Raw genomic sequence first — 17,445 nt, 5'->3', positions numbered from 1 at the left:
CTTAACAGATACCAACGCTTACAGCCTTACTAGGCAACTCCAACAAAAAAATACCCATATATATAGAGCAGACTTCAGCTGTGCTTTTCCAAGCAAACAACTTTCTTTATCCAGTCACCATCACTATGGCTTCTGCTCAGAGGTCATTGATGACAGACAACACCACCTCCACAAACGGAACTAACCCTACAAAACACATAACTTAACTGTGCAGTGGCCTTTTGGATGGCAAATGTACTACTGAAGTATGGTGTTTCACAAACACGTGTCAATGTAAATGTCTCTGCATATGGTTACAGTCCAGTAGTAAACATCTGACAAGGTGAAATCCACAAAATAGATCTTTCTATTAATCTCTAAATAATAAAATGGTAACTTGCAGTGTTAAGACAGTGTGTTCAAATAGGATGGCAGAGAAAGATGGAAAGGCTCAGCATGAAAAAGGGATCACATTAAACTCATGTAGCAACGGCTCTGAATAAAGTTTATTGAAATATAAAAACTTATTTTTAAAAATAAGCATTTAATAAATGTGTTTATTTTCTCTGTAATAATATACCAGTTTGGATTCTAAAAGTGACAAATACTGGAGACTATAAATCTCAGTAGAGCTTTGCTCACTCTGAAGTGTACAAGTTGCTATAAAGGGATAATAGCATACAGTTCTCAAGCCAGAATGATTTCTGAAATGAAGATCAAATGCAGAGTTAGTTCTATTATTTATAATAACTGTCGTAGTTCAGCCCCGATCAGGACCAGACCACGCAGTCTCTCTCTCACTCCCCCCACCCTCCGAGAGAACAGGGAGAGAAAATCAGTAATACAGGGATTTTTCCAGACTTTGACTCCTTTAGGTATTGTTTCTCTTAAAAAGGTTTTTGAATATTCATAAAATTATGGTGGGAAAAAAAAAATCATTGTAAAGCTGGAAGCAAACAATCTGGAATGGCAGGAATTGTTATTCAAAGGCAATAGACGGAGAAACTAAAAAAAAAAAATATGCCTTGTATATGTACAAAAAGGCAGTGGGTCAACACGTAGGCTGATTTCCACAACAGATGACTGAGCGATACCCACACTGCCTGTTGCGATCAACCAGGGACAAGGGGAAGGAAAAAGCATGTGATTGATTCTATTTGAAAATCATAAAAGAATGATTTTAGGAAAAAGACATGCTGCACAATCTTTACTGGTGTAGATCCACAAAACAACAGGAAAAAAACATGTAATGTTTGGTTTCCAGGTTAAATTGGTTTGGTGTATAAGCTCAGTGGAGCATTTTATTTCTACCGTTGGAGCCACTGGTAACAAGAATTGCCATTTAAGACGTTTGAAGTGTTTTGACAGAAGCACTCCTCAAAGTGGAACCACCACCTGAGCAGGTGGCACAGCACAGGCAAGATCCTCGAAGGGAACATGAGCATCTCTCTGTAAAGGGCAAAGAGCTCTGAAGGGAAGACCAGAAAGAGGAAAGAGGTTACTACATGGAGCATTTGCTCCCTTACCCAATATAGTGGCAATTCTGTTGTGCAGCGTTGCAGGGATTACACAGATTACCACAGGGAACTTGAGTATGATCACAAATGCTTTCAGATCTCCCCCAAGACTACTCAATCCTTTCCAAAGGGTCTCACCTTTCTGTGGCTCTTCACCTTGAGTACTAATTTGCAAACACTCCACCAAATCAAAACAGTTAAAACCGGTACTTGCCCTTGTACTAAACAAGGCACTTGGTAACATTAATTCAGGTGCCTACACCCTTGTCCAGACTACTCCAAGCAGGTTTTTTGCCTTCCAATCCTCCAACAAAAGCCCAAGCATCTGACTATGGAGAAAACACATACATAAAAATACTGGACAGAAGCCATTTCCATCTTTTTTGGGCAAAGGTATCTGTTGCGCCATGCCTCAGTCTGGGTATTTAGGCATGAAAGCAGCATGAGGTAATCCCTGTACTAAGTGGTTTAATTAGGGTTTCAAAAAAGCCTTTCATTCTGACTCAAATCAGAAATGTAAGATACTGGACCAATTTTAAAACATGCAGTGATGTAAACCATACGTGGTCTCCCTCTGTGATTTATTTTTAAATAAAGGTTTCATTCACGCATCTTTCCCAACATTCCTTATGCACATACTTGTCACTGAGGATCTCAAACTGCACAGACCAAGTGGTCCTATGGCAGATTTTAAAAAAATAATAATAAAAATAAAATTTTCCCAAGCAAATTTTAGAGTTTCTTGCTATATGCCTAGGATTTGGAGAAGGCATCAGCTATGGAGTTTACCAGCCCCGTGTAGATGAAGAAATAAATAGCAATTTTGGCATTCTGTATACTAATAAGCAACTTAAATTATTTTTTTTTCTTTTGGCTAGTTGCTGTGTATTTCTTCATTAAGAGATGTCAGGCTCTAGCCATTCCTTCCATATAAGGGGACTGGGAGATTGCTGTTCCCAGGAACTGTTTTCCCTTAAGATGTCAGCTGTGCAGGAGTGATTTTTTTTTTTTTTTTTTTTTTTTTTTTAACCACAGTTTACTGCAAGTCCACAAGGCTTGACAGACTGGCTATGTAGTCAGATAAGAGCCCAAGCACAGAAGGCAGTGTCGGGAGAATGTACAACACAAGCATGTTGCCCTCTGCCAATATGCACTGGGAACTAGCAGTGTGGCACAGCTGATTGTGTTGTAGATGTAGGTAAGAAGTGTTGGGGGTAGTAGAGGAACAGTTTCACTTCTCAGCTGGAAGGTGACAAAGCTCAGTCACCTGAAGCAGGCTGAGATGTAGATAATTAATCTTAATGATCCATCAGGAAAATTATTGGGCTCCTGACAGCCTCCGCAGAGAAATACTGGAAAAAGCTGTGCCATCTTTATCCCAAACTTGTAGAGATTATCATAAACCCTACTCCCATCCAGAGCTATGACTTAACTGCATGTAGAAAGCATTTATCTTAAAATAACTTCATCAAAATGGCATCCTGGGAAGCTCCTGCTCATAGGTTTCCAAATTAGCTGCAGGCTGTTTGCTCTAGCAAGAAACACACTAAGGCAACATACACGACACCAACCATCAGGCTTGCAAACCCAGCTTGGGAGCCAGTGGTCAAGTTGAGGTCCCTCCATCGCAGGCATTCGCACAGCTTTTGCAAGCCAGGTAAGGCCTTCAGCCTCAGTGACTTCCATGGAGGCCACGGTTATAGCCATATGGAGATGCATCAACACCATCACCGTTAATGAATGAGAGAAAGGTTCATTCTCCTTCCATCCACAGACTTCTGCAGAAATTACTAGGAAAAAAAAAATCCATGTGTATTGGTTTTAAAGTGAAGAAATCCTGTATGTGTACAGGAAACTAATCCATGTGATAGGAAGATCATAGAATCATAGAATACTATGGGTTGGCATGTGCCTTTTAAAGGTCATCTAGTCCAACTGCCCTGCAAGGTGCAGGGACATCTCCAACTAGATCAGGTTGCTCAGAGCCCCATCCAATCTGGCCTTGAATGTTTCTAGGGATGGGGCATCCACCACCTCTCTGGGCAACCTGTTCCAGTGTTACATCACCCTCATTGTAAACAATTTTTTCCTCATGTCTAGTCTAAATCCACCTCCCTCTATTTTAAAACCATTACCCCTTGTCCTATCACAACAGGCCATTCTACAGAGTCTCTCCCCATCTTTCTTGTAGGCCCCCTTTAGGTACTGGAAGGCCACTATAAGGTCTCCCTGGAGCCTTCTCTTCTCCAGGCTGAACAGCCCCAACTCTCTCAGCCTGTCTTCATAGGAGAGGTGCTCCAGCCCTCTGATCGCCTTCATGGCCCTCCTCTGGACTTGCTCCAACAAATCTATGTCCTTCTTATGTTGGGGGCTTAATGTAGAGCTTAAGGTATTGCTTTTCTGATAATGCTTATCAGAAAACACCATTTAAATCTCTTTGTGGTTTTGCATGAGAATGAATGCTCTGGCAGAAAATTGCCACATAAGTGGATTGGTGTCCAAAAGACCCAGGATTCCCTTTTTGGCTCTACCATTAGTTCATAGAACAGAGATACTTACATAATTCACCATGCTGCCTCAGTGGCCCATCTGTCAATTAAATATCGAAAGTATTTTAACAACTGCAGAAGGGAATGATGTTTCATGAGCATTACTCAATTTCTAAAGCTAGACCTGTTGAAGAATTTGGGCTACCACTGCAGAGCAACCATAATAGCATCCATAATTCATCAGGAAAGCAAGGTCAGTAAGAAAAAAAAAAAAAAAAAAAAAAAAGTCATCTATCTATAACCACTCAAAACATGGCCGGAAACAAAAACACAGGAAAACGGGGCAAAGGAGGCAGCACCTATACAGTGTTTTTAAAAACTTTACTTGGTCATCAAGAGAACTGGAATAGAACTGGAATATCATTTTCTAGACTTATACGTTGTTCCCTTGCTAAATCCAAACCAAATCTGTTTAACAGAACACACTTGTTCGGGATGAGTGATACGTTATTTAGTCAGTTTTCTTTCAGCTTCTTGAGGGTCAGGAGGAACCCCCCATCACCACTTCAGCTTTCAAAAGCAACATGCAAACATTTTTGACACATTTTCACTTTAATTTAGTACATGCACTGAGTAAAAGACGCTGCTAATGTGATACTGCCAAAGGCCCTCATCCAGCACATACTGAAGCCAAAAGGAAGACTCCCACAACACGCAGCAGATTCTGAATAAAGGCCATCGTGGTTGGACACGTGCGATACATCCTTTCAGTCTTTACTTGTTGAAATATAGGAGCTTAGGAGGAGGTTGCACAGCCCATATAATCTTTTTTTGCACTTCCAACAGCTTAATAACTGCTCTGCAAACACAATAAATGTAACGTGGCCAAAGACACTGGTACTACATATGTTATAAATAGAAATGAAAGCTGTATGTGCTTTCACTGCTTAGGACAACACCCTCCAAGGCGAGGCAGACTGACTAAAGAGGCCCTTTCTAAGCACTCGTTAGTGATTTTATTTTTATATCCAAAGGGTTCCGGAAACTTGAATTTTGGAAGTTTATTGCAATTGAAGTAGAACGAGTTCTTCCAAGTTTTGCTTCACAGTAGATTTCCCTCAAATTCTTGCCAGATGCAAGTGGGATCTGTTTGTACCCGGTGCAGCTGGTAACGCATTTGTTCTCACTGATATCACGGAAAGGCAAAGGAGAAATTAAAAAATAACAAAGTCAGACTGGCACCATACTTCAAGCAGAGATGAAAGTATTTTGGTAGCTGAGAAAGCAGTTACTATGTTGAGACATACTTTAAAATCACCGTAGATGGAAGTGCTACAAAGTTCAGAGGTCCTGTAGTTGTGTACATAACTGATTTATCGTTAACAATTATTTTTCCTTACTACATACAACTACAGCCATGGTTTAATTCAGTGTTATCACAAGCTGTTGAGTGTAGCCCACCTCACCGAGTTGAACTGCCCTGCCTCTCAGGTGTTATGACAGTATTTGCTGCACAGCACCTTTCACTTCTTGTTCAAGAGCATGCTTCACTAGCAACATACTGAATTTGTGCCCTGAATATTCCTCTTACTATTCTGCATTCAGGAAGAAGTGTGACCAACATAACATCAATACATCAGAATTGCCAACAATTACTGAGGACTTGAAATATGAACATCTTCTCTTTCGTTTAGCAATACTTGCCCAAGGGAAGCTGCTAAACCATTCTCAGAGTTATGCAAAAGTTTTCAAACTAGAAGAGGCAGGCGGTCCCCATATCCACAACTGGGGCTACGAACAAGGGAAAGGAAGGACCTAGTGAACTACATTGTTTTTTTAATGCAAGCAGTTGTTTACATTTGGGATGAATCATCTTGCTAGAATGCTAAATTGTTACATGAGCTCCATACAGTGGCATAACCATGGTGAAATAGAATCACTTACATCAAGAAGGGATTGAGAAAACTGCTTCGCAAAACCATTAAAAAAATCAGTAAAATCAACTAAATGGCTCAGAAAGGGAATAAACAGAGTGGAATTTGCATATTTCACAATCTTCTAGTTTCCTGTCTTTTGAATGCTTGATTGTATATAACTGCCACTTTCCCAATGGACTTTTTGCAAATGATTACTTGTGTTATCTTAAATATACACTAGTTAGTTTTGCATTTGCTTTGTAATTTTTCTCAGAAAGCACATGCAATGGGGAGCAAAGGAAAAAAGTTACACTCCAGACTTCACAAGAGGGCAAAGAGACTCTACTGTAGAGACACAGGGTCAAATTCAGAGTCTATCTGGGACAAGACAAGCTTCAGCCACCCCAAACGTTCACATACCTCTGAAAGCATAGTATCTTCTATTCCTGAAGGCAGCAGCAATAAACAAAAAGCTGTATCCAAGGACAGAAAAGGAGGACTGACTCACAGCAGCCACTGCTTAGCCCTAAGTATTTATTCCACAACTGACAGTTACAATTTGCTTTTGATGTATCCAATACTGTCCATTCACAGAGATGTTATCAGGCTAGATAGACCACTAACCTGATCTATAATGACAACTTGTACGCTCCAATGGAAACAAGTCATCCCATAAGCAAGAGCACTATTGAAGGCCAGCTATGTATGGGTTATAGCCCACATCCCTAAACTTCCCTTCCCAGCACCACCAAAATGTTTGCAGGTTCTTCAGCCCCAGCTCCATAATAATGTCAGACCTCACTTCTTACTTTGCTTGCAAATTCACTTCCCCTCGCCCAGGGAACAAACATCTCAGCACCTCCATCTCCTGATGTGGTCTCCAGCCACCAGCAAGCCAAGGGACAGCATCGAACAGAGTACCATTGGCTGAGGGACCACCTCAGTCCTAGACTGATCAGACAGCTGGTGGGACAAACCGAACAAATACACATCGAGTTCATACTGCATCTGTTGCCATAATTTGTCTTATATAAAGATGCTAGGGAGGTTTTTTGTTTTGTTCTCTCTTTTTTTTTTTTTTTTTTGAAAAGGGGGATACTGAACTTGCCATCTTTGGCCAGCTTCAATTAAATTTAACCAACAGGCTTGCAGGAAGATGGAGAGAGGAAAAGAGGGACTGCTATCAGCTGAGCGTCCTCCTCAGCACATAAGAAAGTGAAATATTAAAAAAAAAAATAATCATACTTTCTTCAAAAAGAAGCTTACATGTCAGCTTTGGATCTTCTAGAAACTCAGAAACTCCTACCACAAAATTAACACTAAGATCTTCTAACCTTAGTAAGACTTTCTTATCACAATCTCCTTTCAGCAGCTTGTAACTCTGGTGAGGGCCCTGGAGCTAAGGTAGCATGGTGGGGCAGCCCTTTCTTTCTGCGGGAGAAAGCCAGAGACCTGATTTACCCCTCCAATGTCCCACAAAGGTCAGAGTTTCCCATGGGCAGCAAACACAAGCGGAGGAAAGATGCAACAGCAGCTTCGGAACCACTGTTGCATGGAGGCAGCACAGGGGTCTCTGGTTTCACAGCTGGCTCCCACCTGGCTCCAGTTCACACTGCTTGGTAGCTACAGTTCGTGAATTCAATTTTTACTTTGTAAGACAGCCTGGATAAGCACAGGTAGTTCAAGGCTGTGAATTACCTTTTAGGTCCAGCACCATCCACGCAGGATGGCTCCCTCCACCTTTGCTAACAGTACTCCCTAGCTCACTGCCATTCCAAAGATTCGTGTTATCAAAGGACAACCATTTCCACTGTTTAAACTAATCTGGCTTACTGGACTGAAGGAGGTCACACATCCTAGCCAACAGGTACAGAGGTGGCGATCTCCACCATCACCGCTAGTTCTAGAACAGGATGCCTGTGTCCCAGGTTTTAGTACTCTTTTGCAGTGTTTCTACACAATAGGCCAAATGTTTGGTTATCTCCATGGGGTTTTGTTACTTTTTTCCACTCCTATACTTTCAATCTAGGTCACAACTTCCTCACAATATGATCACTCATTATTTAAAACGGATTATTCCCTCTGCTACCTAAGGATTTAAAGCCAGCTCATAGAGATTATGTCTTCCTCCAGGCAATATGAACATTCATCTTACCTGAAGAATGCAATAAGAAGGAACGACCTTTTGTATTGTAATTATTACGTATGCCTAGTTTTAAGATTAAAAGTTCTAATTCCTTCTCCACATGGACACCATGTGTGTAAGGAAATGCTTTAATTAAATTCATTGAACTACAATGTGAGCCATAATTTAAATAATAGAAAAAATGAGGTATTGAATTTCCAAGGATATTTTGTAATTGGAATGAGAGCAGCTGCCAAAAGACAAAAAAGCTTGAGGGCAAACAGAGTCTATGGATTTGGGCAACAGCAGGTAAGCAGAACACTGGATCTGAGATTGATTACATAAGTTTGTCTAGTTTGAAAAGAGAGAGAGACTGAAGAATTAACAAAGTACTCCACAATAAAACACACGTGTAAAAAAAATACCAGACTCTGAACATGCTCTGTTGATCAACTGAAAACAGCAGAGTCCTCTCCTGTGAGGACACGTTCTCCTGTGGTTAAAGCAGGAGAACAGAAACACTCTGTTTTGTAAGCATGGTTTCATAGCAGCTGAATAGTTCTACCTGAACCAACTCTATTGTCTGATTAGACCTTGCTTAATTTTAGCTAATTCTTTAGAGAACATTCAGTTACAACTGTGTGTGCTTGGAGTAAAAATCATGCTATAAATGCAAGTGGTTTAGGGAAGTCTTCACCAAGTTCTATAGTACTTCTACAACTGATTGGAAAACGTTCCCAGTGTAAATGAGCCTTGGAAGTCAGGATTCCCACAATTTGCTCCTGCCATTGAGAACATCTTGCTGTACGATCTGGGCAAGCATCCTGGCCATCTGAGGCTCCTACATTCTCATTTTAAATGAAGTCAGCACCTCCTGTCCTCTCAGGATACTGAGCAATGGGGAATTATCAACGCTTTCAGATATCATGGGACAGGGGCAGTAAGAGTGCAAAACTGAGGAGAGCAGAAAGTGCCAAGGCATAAAGACTGCTGGGGCAAAGCACTGGGGAAATATTTACCAGACTGTCAGGTGTACACTATGCTAAACAGAGAAATAAAATATTCATTATTGTCCAAAACCACAGCTTAAAATTAAAGACATTACTATACAGAAGTATCAGACATAACCCTATCTCCCAGTTCTGCAGCAACCACTGCTTACTCAGTAAGAACATAAATGTATGTATGAAATAAAAGAATCTGAATGAAACCCTCAAACCCAATTCCCACAGGCTACCCTAACATCAACTATAAATATTTTAACAGGTCCATTGTTCTAACTTAGAGTCAAAAGGCCTAATAACATTTTATTTCAAGTTTTCCAATAATTGGCAATATTTTGAGAGCACCTGGAGACAAAAGCTCACATTAGAATTACAGGCTTCCTTGGAAAATATGGCCTTACTATTGCAAGGGGAAAAAAAATGAAAATATAACCTAAGCATTGCCCTAAAGGTTCACAAATGAACAGAAAAAAAAAAAAATGATAACCTGATATTTTTCTAAGTCTCATTATCTTAAGCCAAGTACAGCATTTGGGAGGAGCCTGACTCATGACACTGGAATGTTCAGTGTTGTCAATATTGGATAAGCTCACTGTCACACCTATCATTTCTACATTTCAGCCTGGACAGCAGAACTGGGCTCAGATCTAGATTTGGATTTTGAACCCAGAAATTCAGCAATGATAAAATTTAATCAAGTCTACCATGCAGTTACGAACCATCTTCAGTGAACAATGAAAACTCCTTTAAAAGTGAGCAATCTACTGCAAAATAAATAGTATAAATGAAATCAATTTGATCTTTTAAAATTAAACATGATTGTTTCAAGCCCAAATAGTTGCCAGAATAAACCAGAATACCCATACTTACATCATAACACAAAAGGCAACCTACCTATCCCTTTTCTGAGGTACTGATGTCATCTAATCAATTTAATTTCACATTATTAGTTGTGCAGCAATAGGAGAGGCAGGATATTGGGGCATGAAATGTTACATGTCTTTACACAGCTTTGAAAATTCAGCCCTGGATCAGACATCTGAAGACCTTCCTCAGAACTAAGGGATAGAAGAGAACAGCATTAAGGCACACATTCCTTATCTAGGCACGCAGATCTGTAAACCCTCACGTTAAACAAATGCATTTTTTCTGAAGCATATTTCAGACCTTGTCCCTTTTGTTTTCCAGCGAGGCACAGTGAGCTGAGGCTGCTGCCAGACCTCTGTTTATGCAAATGGGAAGAGATTCTATTTCCCATTTAGCCAATGTCACAAAAAAGGACCCTCTTAATTAGCTTCAGCTTCAGTTTCCAGAGGGTTTACTAGGGGTCATCAGAGCAGTAAAGCCCATAAGAAAAAGTGTAAGGACAGCTCAGCTCTTGAACCCGTAACTTCACGTGAACTAGCTTGGCCTTCCTACATTGCCCTTTTCAAAAAGGTCTAAACAAGGTCATAAAGATAAACTTGCATTGACTGTGTGCCCTAGGTGACCTGTGCAACTCCTCTGCAATAGTCCACATCTCTGAGTCAGGACCAGTCACACCAAAAGGCAGTAGGGTGCACCTGGACAGTAGCACACCAGGTGTCATGAATGCTTTGTACCATCTTCAGCTCCGTCTGCCTTTTGGTGCAGGTGAGATGTTTGTTCCTTAAGAGCACCTTTCCTTGCCACCATCCTACATCCAAACTTTAACCACCACAGCAGGTTAAAAGCCCTTCCAACACAAGTCTCCTTGAAAGGATTCAAGAACTTAAACCCAAACCTTTCCTTCTTTTCACTTAACACTCTTGGAGACATACCAAGAGCCACAATCACTTCTACAAGTTAACAGCTTCACCTCCAGCAATCAATCTTTGTTCCTCCATTCCAGTCTGGAAACCCTTTCTAGCCCTAGTACAGGGTTGCACCACTGGACTCAAAATTATTTTTTCCTATTAATAACAATTTTGGGGTTCATTAACAGCCTGCAGCTCTGCAGTACGTGTACATGCCTAAGAGAAGCATCAAGCCATCTAGAGTGATTAGAAGAAAGGAGACTACAGCCATGGGACAATAGAACCTGCTGGTAAGAGAAAAAGCAAGTAAAACTCCTCTTTACTTAGGTCATTTGTCTTAAGAGTCTGATCAAAGGCAGAAAGGAGATGGCCAGGCCTCAAAGGCCTGTTTTACCTGTAAGTAAATCAGAAGGTAGAATTGCTTTGACCAAAACCAAGCTACAGTCCTGTCTGCACCTGCTTACACTGGATCCAGATCCTAGGCTCAGCAGAACATACCTCTTTTGGGAGCTGAGTAGGGGGCAAGCTTCAGCTCTCAGTTTGGCACATCCAGCACATTTCAAAGATATCTCTGCTTCTCTGGTACTTCCTCTAGCACTTTGTGGTCCTTCCTTTGCCAAAACTCACGTTAACAGGATTTAAGGTGACCCAGCTATGTGAAAGGTTGATCAAGCCTTGCTGACTCAACACTTCCCAAGTATCCTTTACCTCTTCAAGGATTGCTCACAGTAGTACAGAGTTTGCAAGGATACTTCTAATTGGCAGCATTTTGAAGCTCATTTTGCTGTTATCTCAAAATATTGTTAGTAAAAGCAATTGAAATGCCAGATGTGATTATTTTTCCAAGTTTGTAGACATTTAATCAGATAAACTCTGCAAAATTGCAGTCTTCACTCATCAAGCAAAGGCTCAGATATCAAGAATTCTGGACAGAGCTTCTGACAGCACAACATGACAGACAACATGAAATATTCACTAGTATCTTTAGTAGCCAGCAATTTACCCAGTTCATCATTCACTAGTGCAAATATCCAGCAATGTCTATCCAACTTTCCTCTCCACTGGACCTCCAGGTGAAGTGGACGTCAGTAACCAGTGAAGCTCCACAATTCAGAGAAAGCTATCTGCAGCTGCTGGCAGAAGCATTGCTTGCTCTGGTCTTGTACATCCATCACTAAACCTATACCCTTTCAGCATTACTGATTCTGACCAGATCTCTCAGTTCCATCACCCTCCTTGATGGAGTCCTCAAGGTTGGTCTTTTGCAGCCAGACCCCACACAGACACAAAGCGTCTCCAAACACAAAGGTATCCTTGATTCTCTTCCTGCCAAAATATACTACAACTTCACAAAATATTTAGTAACACAAGAGACCAAGACTATTCAAGGCCCCTGAACAGAATCCACTTCCTCAGGGAAACATTTCCACAAGAAGTTGTGAAGTTCTTTGGGCTATTTCTATGCTCCAGTCCCAAACTCTTCCAGGCTTTATTAGCAGGAATGTCATACCTCTTTTAGCAGGGTTGTCTTCTTCACTCTACTCAACTGAGTTTCTTTTGCTTTGTGAAAATTTCTTCTAGGTAGACACAGGGGAATTACTCCTGGCCAGAGGACAATCTTCCTCATGAGAAGTCCAGATACTGCTGAGTAGGTACTTAACATCAAACCTTCAAAGGCTACCTGGTGCCAGAAAACCCTAGCCCCCCAGCATGCACACACAGCATCACATACACGCAGGGGGTTCACCACCTCAAGACAGGGTGGAGATTACACTACATGCATATTCACAGCCCATGTCCCTTGCAATAACTTTGCCCACATTAATCTCTCTCAAGTTGAATTTTCTTCAGATTTCATCCTGTTTTGAGGCAAGGCAAGCCTTTTCCCTTTCCTTCTCTCACCAAGTCCCCTGCTTCTTCACTCTATTTCTTTCTATTGGATAATTCTGTTTGATAACTCTGTGTTAGCCCAGACTCAGCAAGTCATACTCCTTACTCCTCATACCTAAAAAGAAAAAATTCTGCTAATTTCATATGAATTTACTTCAATCCTTTTCTCACTAAAAGCATGGATGCCCTTTCCTCATAGTCACTTGTGGAAACAGACTGCCTGACTTCTGCCTCCTTTCATCCCTTCACAGCAGGGAATTTTAAGTTTCACAAATAGCCAATTTCAAATCAACTTTAAAGAACTGCCCAAAAGCTATTTGTGAAAAGAAAAAGAAATAAAATATCATAAGGACAGGGATGCAAATTGGCACCTGCACTGAGAGCAAGGCTGCAGCTTTAGTCTGGAGGTTATCTGTGCTGTTTGACCTTTCAGGTAGCTGAGCAACACACATGCAACTTGAAACCAGCCTTACTACATTACTTTCTTTCACTCAGCTGGTAACTGGGGGATGCACAGAGACAGCTGTGCATGTATTCTGCATGGGAGAAGGAAATGGGAAATGCCTTTAAAACACCATAGTCATAAAAACATAACAGACAAAAAAAATAAAAATCAGGTTTTACTAATTCTATCATTTCCAGATTAATTTCAAGTTCATATTTTTCACTTTGTTAGTAGCTACACATTCTCATCTTACCTTAGCAAAGCACAGAGGAGCCAAGCCAAGCAGTTAAGCACAAAATTTCCTAAGTGCAAGCAAGCCAGAAGCAAAGGCAGAACACAGCTCCAGCACTCCCATAGGGTGCTGGTAACGGGGTCTGACAACAGCACCAGGCACAGCAAGCAGCAAACAAAGCCCAGGGTCCATCCAGGGAGTCCTCTCAGAAGAAGCAGGGGACAGAGCCAGACCAAGGACTGGAGACATACAGCAAGGCACACTGGAGGACCCCATTCAGGAGAGAGCTACTAACAGCACAGGTCTGATGTCCATTCCAGAGACCGAGCCAAATGCAAGACCAGAGACCAGCACTCCTACAACATAGCCTAGGAAGGAACTCATAGTCTGAGGCTCAGCTGAAATTGAGCTCCTGGGCCTATTAGGGCACTCACAATGAACACCTGTTACAACCTTTTTTGGGGCTTCATCAGTGTAAGTAATACGCTGAACAAAGGTGAGCATTCAATATAATGTCATTCAGCTGGAAGCAAATTCACTTATTCTGAACTATGAAGGCATAGCTTTAGGATTTTCACTTTAAAGAAGAAAGAGGTGCACACCTCCAGATTTTAGCCACATTCTTTCTAAGAGCCTCACAATAAGTATGAGATACTGTGCTTTATGGCTCTGTGTACACACTCATTGTCAAAGCAAGAGTATTTCCTAAACCCTGAAAACTAAGTCATACTCAAATCCTGTCACAGCCAGTTTCTATAGTAAGCCATCAAGGATTTCAAAGTGAGACCACAAAGACAGTCTGGCCATTTGGTGCAAATTCTGGAGGAAGGTTTTAACACAGATCAGGCCTAAACTGAGCCCATCCTGTCTCATGTCTTCATGCTGCCTCCAAAGGACTGGATGCTGGATTTCATGAATGGTCAGAGAGAAGGAGACACAAGTCTCTTAGGGGAAGGGTCCTTTTAAGAAACTGCCATGGTAAGGAGAAGCCTTCCAAAGTGAATGTGACCCACTAAGGTGATCCTTCACATCCAGACCCCCCAGGTCTACACCTGAGGGTCAGACTCCTACCTGTGATTTCACGCACGAAGTCACCAAGACTTGTATGAAAGTTGACAAGTAGCAGATAATATGCCTTCGCATCACACGGCACTGCCACCATGAACCAGCTCTCTTTTTGCATAGAGAAACAGGCACGTGGAGAAAGAGCAGATGACATGAGGATGGCAGACAGGCTTGCAGGGAAATAGACATTGTCCCTCTTGGAAGTTATTTCTAACAGCTTTTGTCTTTAGACCCTATGTCTCATTTCCAACAGCATCTACCCTGATTTTGTGCATGTGGCTGTAGTTCTGCAAATATTTCGGACTACCATTACTATGAGATGCCAAATAACCACGGCCATCATGTTGGTAGTGGGAGCTGGCTTGATGCTGCTCCCTGACACAGAGCACACTTTCTGGATCTACCCCTGCACTTAGGAATGACACGATGGGTGAGCGCAGCCCACTGCAATACATGTTGTTGTGGAAAAGCTCTGCCATTTGCACCAACCCCAAACTACAGCTTCCGTCTGAGGTAGATCCGTCCATTAATTCTATGACTCCATGTCTGAAGCCTTCCATGGGATGAGCTCTACTGCTGGGGAGTGTCTTCTCCCTGCACACACCTCACTACAGCGGTGAAACGGTGGCGGCCCAAGGGGAGGCAGCACTTGGGCATTTGGTGCTGGCATTAGGGCTGAGAACATCACCATGCCTCACCTCTCCTCCATTCTGGGAAGAAAGTTGGGTTTGGCAGCACGTCCCTGTCTTAGTGCCTTCTGCAAATACATACAGATGCAACAACACATCCACTCACACGCACAGAGGGAACATACGGAGTTGTTTTCATGAGTAACAGGGAATCTCTATTAGAGAAAGATGGTGCCAATTAGAGAGATCTGTCACTGTCTTTTCAAACAGAGCCTAGGATGGGGGATTCCACAGGAAGGGGATGACTCAGTGAGGGGCTGAGCCTTGAGTACCTGGGGCAGAGAAAACCATTACAGGGCTAATGAACATAGGAAATGAAAGATTTCCCAACCAAATCATAGGCATTTTGCATTTTAACTGAGTTCTCAGGCTTCAGTTTTAATTGTGCTTTTACGTGCTGCAAAGCAGTTTTAAAAATCAGCTTAGAGGGAGAAAATGAAGAGATACAGTTATATGAGGCTTGGGACATTTAGAGCTAAAATGCTGACTGTTATCTTGGGCAGTTCACAAATAGTACTTACGCAAGCTGGGAACTGCTTCACCACTGCCAGTACTTCTTTAACTCCTGACCTTTTCCTGGACGTCAGATGGGAATGATTTTTAGTCTATCCGGTCTGGACTGAATTTGATCCCAAGCACCAGGGCAAGGAAAGAAGAAAGTTTATTCTTTAAAAGCTTTACATACTGAATGCTTAAAATTTAATGCTCACCCCTTAGAGCTATATTCCTAGCTCAGAGCTGGTAAGAAGCAGCATGTTTTTTGCTTTAATCCTTTCCAAAGACACATTCCATAAATCGTTAGCATCCTTGCCAACCACTCAGTCTCTTAGTGAGCCCACATACCAGCTTTAAAGTAAGCTCTTCTAAAACCAATGCAACAGTCCTGTGGGTTAAGTTTATATTATTTCCAGATTCGTATAGCTGCAGGCTCCTTTTTTAAAGTTGCAAATGATAAGTCATCTCTTTGTTGCCAGTACTTTTCTTTTTTTCTTTTAATACTTTGTTTAAACATTGTTCACCAATGCACTTAGTGAAAAACAGACTGTACTAGCTGTAACAGAGCTGTATATGCTGCAGCAAGAGGAATACAGTATGTATTTTGCAGCAGGACCGGTGAAGAATCCCTGCTTGCACAAGTCAGTCTATTAATAACTCCAGTATAGATACCACTGCTTAAAACCAAATTCAAGCAACAAAAGCAACATACTGCACTGACACAGCACCTTTCATCTCTAAAGATACCAGTTGCCTAGTCTCAACAGCAAGCTGCCTAAAGAAACGAACCTAAAAAATTACAAGGGCGTGAGGGACTTCCCTATCATCTCATGCCAGCTACCCGCAGAGAAAAAAAACAAGCATAATACAGTTATTCCTCCTTCTGGCACACTGGGGCTGGGTAAAGTCCCGTTTATTCACTGACGGCTTCATCTCTCCCTGCCCTGACCAGCACAGAAAGCAGCGAACCAGGCGCCAAATGCTTTCAGCACGTTGGAGTCCTTGCTTTTTCTCTATTTCCTGAGAGACTGTAAAAATTTATTGTAAAAATACACCACCCCAAAATTACACTGTAGAAAGATAAATGCATGAAATGCTTGTCTTTTCACCTTTTACTCCCTTGCCTAGATTTGTCTTATACTATACTCTCCATAAGTCCTGCCATGGCTCACCAAAATTTATGCTGGAGCTGAGAAATCATTTGCTTCTCTCCAAAAGAGGAACTAATTTTCTCCTCCATCTTCCTTTGGTTTGAAAACCAGGTGTTTTCTCCTGCTCCTCTCAGGAGTTTGGTACCAGAAGCAGAGAAAAAGAGGAGCGAATGCAGAAAACTCCAGGGAGTGATGCTACCCTGTATCTTCAGACTTTATTTCACGTGGCTTCTTCCTGCAGCTCACACCAGAACTGCTTCTTGGAGGTCAGTGGGAGCGCTTGGTTTACTTAAAGCAGAATCTGTTTTTAGAGCTCCCAGCTGCCTATGTATGTGTAAAGCCGTGCAGCAGTGCCCAGCGAAGAGACTGAATTTGTTCTTAAATGATACATCCTGCAATCTCATCAGCCTCTGACTTAACCTTGATGAACAACAGGGAATGGGTACTGGAAGCTCCAGTCAGGACTGGATTGAGGTCAGCCGGCTTTTTGTCGCTATACCACATTTATCAGTATGCTATGTTTGACCCTTTTTATGGATCAGCTGGGAAACCAAAGCTCCCATGCCTGCCTGTGAACTCACACTCTGGTTCTGCAAACATTTATATAAACAACTTAATCCCACATACTTGACTGGTCTCCTAATTGAATATTTGCAAGACTTTCACCTTAGTG

The sequence above is a fragment of the Chlamydotis macqueenii genome, chromosome 1, assembly GCF_036417535.1.
Source record: "Chlamydotis macqueenii isolate bChlMac1 chromosome 1, bChlMac1.mat, whole genome shotgun sequence".
Lineage (NCBI taxonomy): Eukaryota > Metazoa > Chordata > Aves > Otidiformes > Otididae > Chlamydotis > Chlamydotis macqueenii.
This window is presented reverse-complemented; position numbering follows the sequence as displayed.